This window comes from Myodes glareolus, chromosome 15, assembly GCF_982192425.1.
Source record: "Myodes glareolus chromosome 15, mMyoGla1.1, whole genome shotgun sequence".
Taxonomy (NCBI): Eukaryota; Metazoa; Chordata; class Mammalia; order Rodentia; family Cricetidae; genus Myodes; species Myodes glareolus.
In genome coordinates, this window is record NC_142040.1 from 72708321 (window position 1) to 72716816 (window position 8496).

An 8496-nucleotide genomic window follows, 5' to 3' on the forward strand; every position below is an offset into this window, starting at 1 on the left:
TCAGTTTGCCCCGAATTTTTACAGTAAGAAAAACTTCCTTAATGTCTCCTAGGACCCCGTCCCACATTGTCATTGTTCCTCCAAGCTTTATTGCTGGTGTGCAAAATTGCACATGAAGTTAAGAATGAAATTTGCATCAGCACCAATTTAGCCACCACTGGTTCAGAAATTCCTTGAGTTTGAGCAAGCAGTTTATTTTCTTTACACAGTAAAACTCAGTTAAACTTTGGGGAAAGGATTCCATGAGAAAATTGTCCCAGCACAGCCTCAGCCCTGGTGACGCTGAAGCTCCATTACAAATGTAATTGTCTGATCTGCTGGAACCTGTGAGCACTCACGTGGGTGCAGGGAATCCACCTCAGGTCCTTTGGAAGGGCAGTCAGTGTGTTTTATTACTGAACCAATTCTCCAGCCTCAACAATAGTCTTTTGTAGATACTCACTTTCCGTTGTATCATTGTGAAATGTATAATATGGTGGGAGTTCCTAGGATCGTCTGCCCTTCACTGTCCTTAGTGATGAGCCTGTGCAACATCACAGCACTGCATCAGGCTTATGTTAGGGATGGAGCTCACCTATGTCAGAAGAGGTTCTGGATCCCATGTCACTCTGGGTGACCTTCAGATTTATTTCCAGAAGGACATATGCGTCCTGTTATTTGTGTTTCTATTCGTTTGTAACATATTTAGTATTCATTTTTTTCTTTGCTTCAGGAAATGCTGTCTTTCAGGGATGTGGCCATTGATTTCTCTGCAGAGGAGTGTGAATGGCTGGACCCTGATCAGTGGACTTTGTACAAGGATGTGATGTTGGAGAATTTCAGCAACCTTGTGTTCCTGGGTGGGTTGTGCTTTTTAAAAAATTATTGCTGCCCTTTAAGCCCTGACTCTCCTAAGCAGGAACTGCAGCTCCAGCGTTATCAGCAGTGGTTGTGCCACAGGAGCCGCAACCTGAGGGAATTGTGTTCCCTCACGCCCCACCTCTTTCAAAGCTATGAAGGGAACTCATATAAATCTCTGCCCTTCTAAGGAACTCAAGATTCAAAGGTTGAGGTGAAATTGTTCTCCTCAGAGAGGCTGAATGACCAGCAGCCCACCTCCTCTCCTGTTCGTGTCTGCTAAAATCTCCTCGTTCTTTTCCTTACCCCATTAAAAACCCTTCTCCACCTGGCTCTTCCATACCACATCCAGTCAGCGAGTTGGTGACCCATCCTCCTGGCTGCAGGTGAATTTTATTAAATCAAACAAATATAACACATCTTTGCATCATTAAATATTCCAGAGCATGAACAAAAGGAACACACCTTAAAGTAATATTCTACCCCATGTGTAGGGAAAATGTCCACGGTGAAGTCTTAAAAGTCATCATAAAACTCGCTTACTTTCCACAGTGTCTCAGGGATGCTTGAGCTTCCAACAATGATATTTATGGGGTAAATTTTAGGGGAAATTTAGGAGAGTATTCCTATACCTTAGAATGATTTACGTTTTCTTGTGTACACGAAACCCTCCCATCCTTTGCAGAGGTGGTAATGTCATAAAGTGGCAAGAGTGGGAAGCACACATGGTAAAAAGAATATCACACTTTGTAATTTTAATATTTTCCTTTGTAACTGAGGGACATGAAGCTCAGGACCTGCAAATCTTAAATTCCTCCTAAGCATTCTGATGTGTCTATCAGGAAGCTCATGAGGAACTTATCCTGCATAGTCCTTGATTATATCCCCTAATTCTATAACCAGTCCTAGAGAGGACGTGTGATCCCCAGGAGAACACACTAATAAGGATGTTCTCTTTTCCCATAAACAGGACTTACCTCCTCTAAGCCATACCTGGTCACATTTCTGGAGCAAAGACAAGGACCTTCAGACATGAAGAGACTAGGAGCAGCTGCCATGCAAACAGGTGTGTAGGAATGAGGGGACAGGGGCTAGAATGGATAGGCAGGGATCCCCAGAAAACCAGGCTTCATTATGAACCTTGACTCACAGTGTTCTGATGGAAATCATGGTTTTAGGATCTTTCATATTTTTACTGTGAAAAGAGGATGTTTTTGATGCATTAATTCTGTTATGGTTTGTCCTTTTCCCGTTAGGTCAGCTTTTGTTTACAAAAGTAATTGACTAAGTAATTGACTTAGGTCTGTAATTTCTAGGTGAACATAATTTATTTTTCATAAGTTGGTCTATAGATGAATAGATTTATTCATAAAATATGTATAAATACTCCTGTCTTTATATAAATATTATTGAAAATATAATATTGTTGTGGGAAGGTTTCTAATTATGCAGCCTATCTTTTTTTAAAAAAATTATTTATTTATTTCTTATGTATACAACATTGTAACATTCTGCCTCCATGTATGCCCGCACGCCAGAAGTGGGCACCAGATCTCATTACAGATGGTTGTGAGCCACCATATGGTTGCTGGGAATTGAACTAAGAACCTCTGGAAGAGCAGCCAGTGCTTTTAACCACTGAGCCATCTCTCCAGCCCTGCATCCTTTCTTTATACCTTCCAAAGCTTAAAATGTGCATTTAGGATATATATGAACTGTAATAATATGTGTCTTCCCACTCGGATTACTTTATACTTTGTGTTCATTTTGTTATAACATTTCTATATTTCTGTAAGTGGCTCATTTACAATACCATAATCGTTTGTTTTCTTAATTGTTGATATTACACCTTCCTTACATGTTTGACATTGATTAATATTCATTTGTTTCTATGGGTTTCATCTTTGCTTCATGTTATGTAATTTCTACCTATCATGATGCTTTTAATTAGGCTCCACTGAATACAGGTTTAGAAATTTGGATGTAACATTATTCAAATTGAAAATATAGCTTTGAGTCAATATTTCTGTTTTTAAAACTAAACATAAATTTACACATACACAATTTTGCTCAGTTTTCATTCGTTTCTCAACCTTAACTCACCAGGAAACAAACACAATACAGGCAAAGAATGTGGCAAAACCCTTCCTTGGAATTCACCACCTATTAGTCACCAGAAAATTAATTTAAGAATGAAGCCTTATAAGTGTGAAGAATGTGGTGAGGCCTTCCATATTCCATCATTACTTAGTAAACACAGGAGAATTCATACAGGAGAGAAACCCCTCAAATGTAATGTATGTGGCAAATCCTACAGTAGTCGATCAGGACTTTATTCACACAAGAGTATTCATTCAGGAGAGATACCCTTCAAGTGTAAAGTATGTGGCAAATCCTATAGTAGGTCATCAGCATTTTATTCACACAAGAGGATTCATACAGGAGAGATAACCTTCAAGTGTGAATTATGTGGCAAATCCTACAGTAGTTGATCAGGACTTTATTCACACAAGAGTATTCATTCAGGATACTTACCCTTTGAGTGTAAAGTATGTGGCAAATCCTATAGTAGGTCATCAGCATTTTATTCACACAAGAGGATTCATACAGGAGAGATAACCTTCAAGTGTGAATTATGTGGCAAATCCTACAGTAGTCGATCAGGACTTTATTCACACAAGAGTATTCATTCAGGAGACATACCCTTCGAGTGTGAATTATGTGGCAAATCTTACAGTAGTCGATCAGGACTTTATTCACACAAGAGGATTCATACAGAAGAGATACCCTTCAAGTGTGAATTATGTGGCAAATCTTACAGTAGTCGTTCAGGACTTTATTCACACAAGAGTATTCATTCAGGAGACTTACCCTTCAAGTGTGAATTATGTGGCAAATCCTACAGTAGTCCAACAGGACTTTATCTACACAAGAGGATTCATAGAGGAGAGAAACCCTACAAGTGTTAAATATGTGGCAATGTCTTTAAAACTTCATGGATTCTTTCTCATTTAATAATCCATTCTGGAAAGAAACCCTACAGGTATGAAGAATGTGAAAAAGCCTTGTGTAAAAAGTCATCTTAACTCAGCACAAATTATCTCACAATTGGGAGAAAACCATAAGTGCAAGGAATGTGACAAAGACTAGAAATTAAACACACATTCTCAACACCAGACTTTTCGTATTGGAGAGAAACATTAGAAGTGTTGAGAATGGCAAGATCTTTCACGAGCCTTCTGGTCTTTAACAACATCAAAGACTTGATTTGTGAGAGAAACTCTATGAAGAATGGACAAAGATTTTTTTGTACTTACTAAGAAGTCTTGAATCACCTGATCATACTGGAGAGAAATGGCATTAGTGTCATCAGTCTTGAAAACACGTTTATGAGCTTTCTAGTGCTTCTCATGACAAGGTATTTCAAACTTCAGTGAAATAATACAAATGCCAAAATGTTCATAAAATGTTTTCTATTTCTTAAAACTCTAAAAGATCAAAATATATTCTAGATAAAAAACCTTTCATTAGGTGGGATATCCTAATGCTAAGTGGAAAATCTGGGAAACAGATAGAAAGAGAAAGTCGGTAGTGTCAAGGAGAAGCCATGTGACTTACAAAAGAAAAATGCCGGAATATTGCCAGTAAATCACAGCCTCGTGGTGATACATACATTAATAGGAATTGGATAATCTAAGATATAAGAGCTATCTAGGATTATGAGCCATTGGCCAAACATGCTGTAATTAGTATAGTGTCTGTGTGATTTTTCATGTCTGGGTGTCCGGGAAGTAAAAGCACAGTCTTTGTTTACATACCTAACTCAGGATGAAATAACTCACACTGGACAAAAGCCTTACAAATACCTAGAATGGCAAACTTCTCAACTGTACCTGAAACCTTGAGGAACATCAAAGAATTCATTCTCGAGAGAAACCCTACAAGTCTAAAGAATGTGGCAAAGACTTTAGAGCTTACACATAACATTCTCAACTGCAGACTATTCATATTGGATAGGAAGATTATGACTGTGGAGAACGGCAAGATCATTCACCAGTCTTCTGGATTTAAACAACATCTAACAATTCTTGTCAGAGAAGCCCTGTGAATTGTGTGCCAAGGCATTTTTCCACTTGCGAGGAAATTTTGAAACACTTGATAATTCATACTGGAGAGAAATGGCACCTATGTCGTAAATTTTTAAAACTGTTTCATAAGCTTTTAGTGTTCCTCAGGACATGGTAGTTCAAACTTAAGTGAAATAATGCAAAATTTAAAATATACATGAATTGTTTATGCTTCTTCAGACCCTAAAAGATATCAAAAATATTCTGGATCAAAGCCATACACATAGCGTGAATGTGATAATGCCTTGGGAATCATTCAGACCTTACCCAAGACAAAAAAATCCATAGTACAAGGAAGCCATATGCTTGTGAACAATACAGTGACATATGTTACCATTCAACCAACATGGCCTCCTTAGTTTCTATCCCAGATGGACACAACACAGCAGTGAATGATGAACCAGTGCTTTTAAGGACTCCTCATACCTTCAACCAGTGATCTCATCCTTCCTAATGTTGACATCTTTTAATACAGTTGTGGTATCCCCAACCTTAAAATTGTTGTCTTTTCTACTTCATAACCTAACAGTTTGCTACTGTTAAGAATCAGGGTGTAAGTATCTTTGTATCAGATGTTTTCAGGTGACCCCTCTAGAAGATCTTTTGACCCCCAAACGGGTCATTACCCACAGGTTAAGGACTGCTCTCCTAAACGAAGTGTTCATACTAAGTAACAACCCTAGAATTTGAGGAATGCTGAGAAGACTGTTCTTTATCATTAACTATGATTTCAGTCCCATGAGGCTGATACTTCTGGGTTCTAGGGGCCATGCATGTGCATACAAGCCTCAGGCAGATGTGCCTAATGGCCCACGTGGATGATAAATTCTCCCTACCCCCGTATGACTCACGTGCAGGTGGATTGCATCATGTATACATAACTCAATTAAACCCTTGCACGCATGCACAGTACATCATCCACATATGTCTGTCACACCTAAGCCCTTTTTTTTTTTATTTTCGAGACAGGGTTTCTCTGTAGTTTTGGGTGCCTGTCCTGGAACTAGCTCTTGTAGACCAGGCTGGCCTCGAACTCACAGGAATCCATCTGCCTCTGCCTCCCGAGTGCTGGGATTAAAGGCATTCGCCACCACCGCTCTGCTTACACCTAAGCCTTTGCTCACATGCATGAACCCTGTTATCTGAATATGTCATAGCCACATCAACCCCTGTCTGCATGTGCTAGGCGGCTTTTAAAAGCTGGCTGTGCCATCTTCCTCTCTCTCTCTGCACACTGACTTCCCCAGGCCTGTGTACGCCCTCTAATAAACTCCTAAGCGGTTTTGTTGAGTGTTCAGTGTTTCTTTCTCTCTCGCCCCAGGTAATTTCATTGTTGCTGTAAACAAAAGCTATTACCCTAGACAGAAAAAAAAACTAATTCAGTCCCTTGCAGTTCCTTCTACAAAGCAAAAAAAAAAAAAAAAAAAAAAAAGGGTTCTATGGTTCCTAGGACTATCTGGCTTTCTGCATTCTGGATCCCGTCATTTTCTCACACATCCATTATATGAGGCAGCTCTCAGCTCTCTGCATGACCTCCTTCTCCATCCCATTACTAAACCCCTCCAAAGACTCCAGCAGGCCCTTATCCAGGCTGGAGCTCTTCATCTCCCAGATTTAACTCGTCCTTTCTCCCTCTATGTAACAGAGAAGGAGGGATATGTCCTTGGGGTCCTAGGACACCAGCTGAGACCTTCCTTTGCACCTGTAGCATGCCTGCCAAAGAAGCTGGACCTCACTCCTCAGGGCTGGATACCCTGGATATGTGCTTTAGCAGCCCCTGAGCTTCTGATTTATAAGTCAAATAAACTAACCTTTGGGTAACACACCCCTGTCATCTCCCACCACAATCTGTCCCATCTCTTAACTTAGAAAGGCTTACAAACCTTATCCCTTTCCCGAGTTCTTTTCCTTGAGGTACTAGTAAAAGATTTCACATTTACTTTCCAATGCTGCCAACCCCTTAATATCTCAGATCTCCTTCCTCAACCTAACGTTAATTATTCCTTATTTCATTACTGCATAGAGATCTTAGAGAATCTACTGTGCCACCCCTCACATATACAGGAGGGCAAACTGTCCTAGGCCACTTATACCTGGTACACGGATGGCAGCTCCTTTTTTAAAATTGATTTTTATTGAGCTCTACATTTCTCTCTATTCACCTCCCTGCCTCTCCCCTCCCCTTCAGCCCTCTCCCATGATCCCCATGCACCCAATTTACTCCGGAGATCTTGTCTTTTTCTACTACCCATGTAGATTAGATCCATATATGTCTCTCTTAGTGTCCGTATTGTTGTCTAAGTTCTCTGGGATTGTGGTTTGTAGGCTGGTTTTCTTTGCTTTATGTTTAAGAACCACCTAAGAGTGAGTACATGTGATAATTGTCTTTATGGGTCTGGGTTACCTCACTCAAAATAATATTTTCTAGTTTCATCCATTTTCCTGCAAAATTCAAGATGTCATTATTTTTTCTGCAGTGTAGTACTCCATTGTGTAAATGTACCACATCTTCCTTATCCATTCTTCGGTCAAAGGGCATTTAGGTTGTTTCCAGATTCTGGCTATGACAAACAATGCTGCTGTGAACACAGCTGAGCACATGTCCTTGTGAGACGATTGAGCATCCTTTAGATATATACCCAAAAGTGGTATTACTGGGTCTTGAGGAACATTGTTTCCTAATTTTCTGAGAATTCGCCACACTGACATCCAAAGGGTCTGTACCAGCTAGCATTCTGACCAGCAATGCAGAAGTGTTCCCTTTACCCCACAACCTGTCCAGCATAAGTTGTCATCAGTGTTTTTGCTCTTGGCCATTCTTACAGCTGTAAGATGGAATCTCAGAGTTGTTTTGATTTGCATTTCTCTGATGACTAAGGATGTTGAACATTTCCTTAAGTGTCTTTCAGCCATTTCAGATTCCTCTGTTGAGAGTTCTCTGTTTAGGTCTGTACTCCATTTTTTTTATTGGATTATTTGTTCTTTTGATGACCAATTTCTTGAGTTCTTTATATATTTTGGAGATCAGACCTCTGTCTGATGTGGGGTTAGTGAAGATCTTTTCCCATTCTGTAGGCTTTCATTTTGTCTTGTTGACCATGTCCTTTGCTTTACAGAAATTTTTCAGTTTCAGGAGGTCCCATTTGTTAATTCTTTCTCTCATTTTCTGTGCTGCTGGGGTTATATTTAGGAAGTGGTCTCCTGTGCCAATGCGTTCAAGTGTACTTCCCACTCTTTCTTCTATAAGGTTCAATGTAGCTGGTTGAGGTCTTTGATCCATTTGCATTTAAGTTTTGTGCATGGTGATAGATGTGGATCTATTTTCTTTTTTTTGTGAATCTATTTTCATTCTTCTACATGTTGATATTCAGTTATGCCAGCACCATTTGTTAAATATGCTTTCTTTTTTCCAATCTTATGTTTTTTGCTTCTTTGTCAAAAATCAGGTGTTTGTAGGTATGTGGATTAATATCCAGGTCTTCGATTTGGTTCCATTGTTCTTCCTGTCTGTTTTTATGCCAATACCAGGCTG

General features: G+C 39.5%; 1 long non-coding RNA gene and 1 pseudogene across 1 annotated transcript; both read left to right on the plus strand.

The window, feature by feature from the left end:
- The first annotated feature begins 715 nt into the window (after window positions 1–715).
- LOC146891534 (uncharacterized) lies at window positions 716–1904 on the plus strand. Its single transcript, XR_015735022.1, has 2 exons — window positions 716–839; window positions 1808–1904. It is a non-coding gene; the product is annotated as an uncharacterized LOC146891534 (long non-coding RNA).
- Window positions 1905–2968: 1064 nt separating this feature from the next.
- Window positions 2969–5590, plus strand: LOC148119728 (uncharacterized; annotated as a pseudogene).
- Window positions 5591–8496: the final 2906 nt, after the last annotated feature.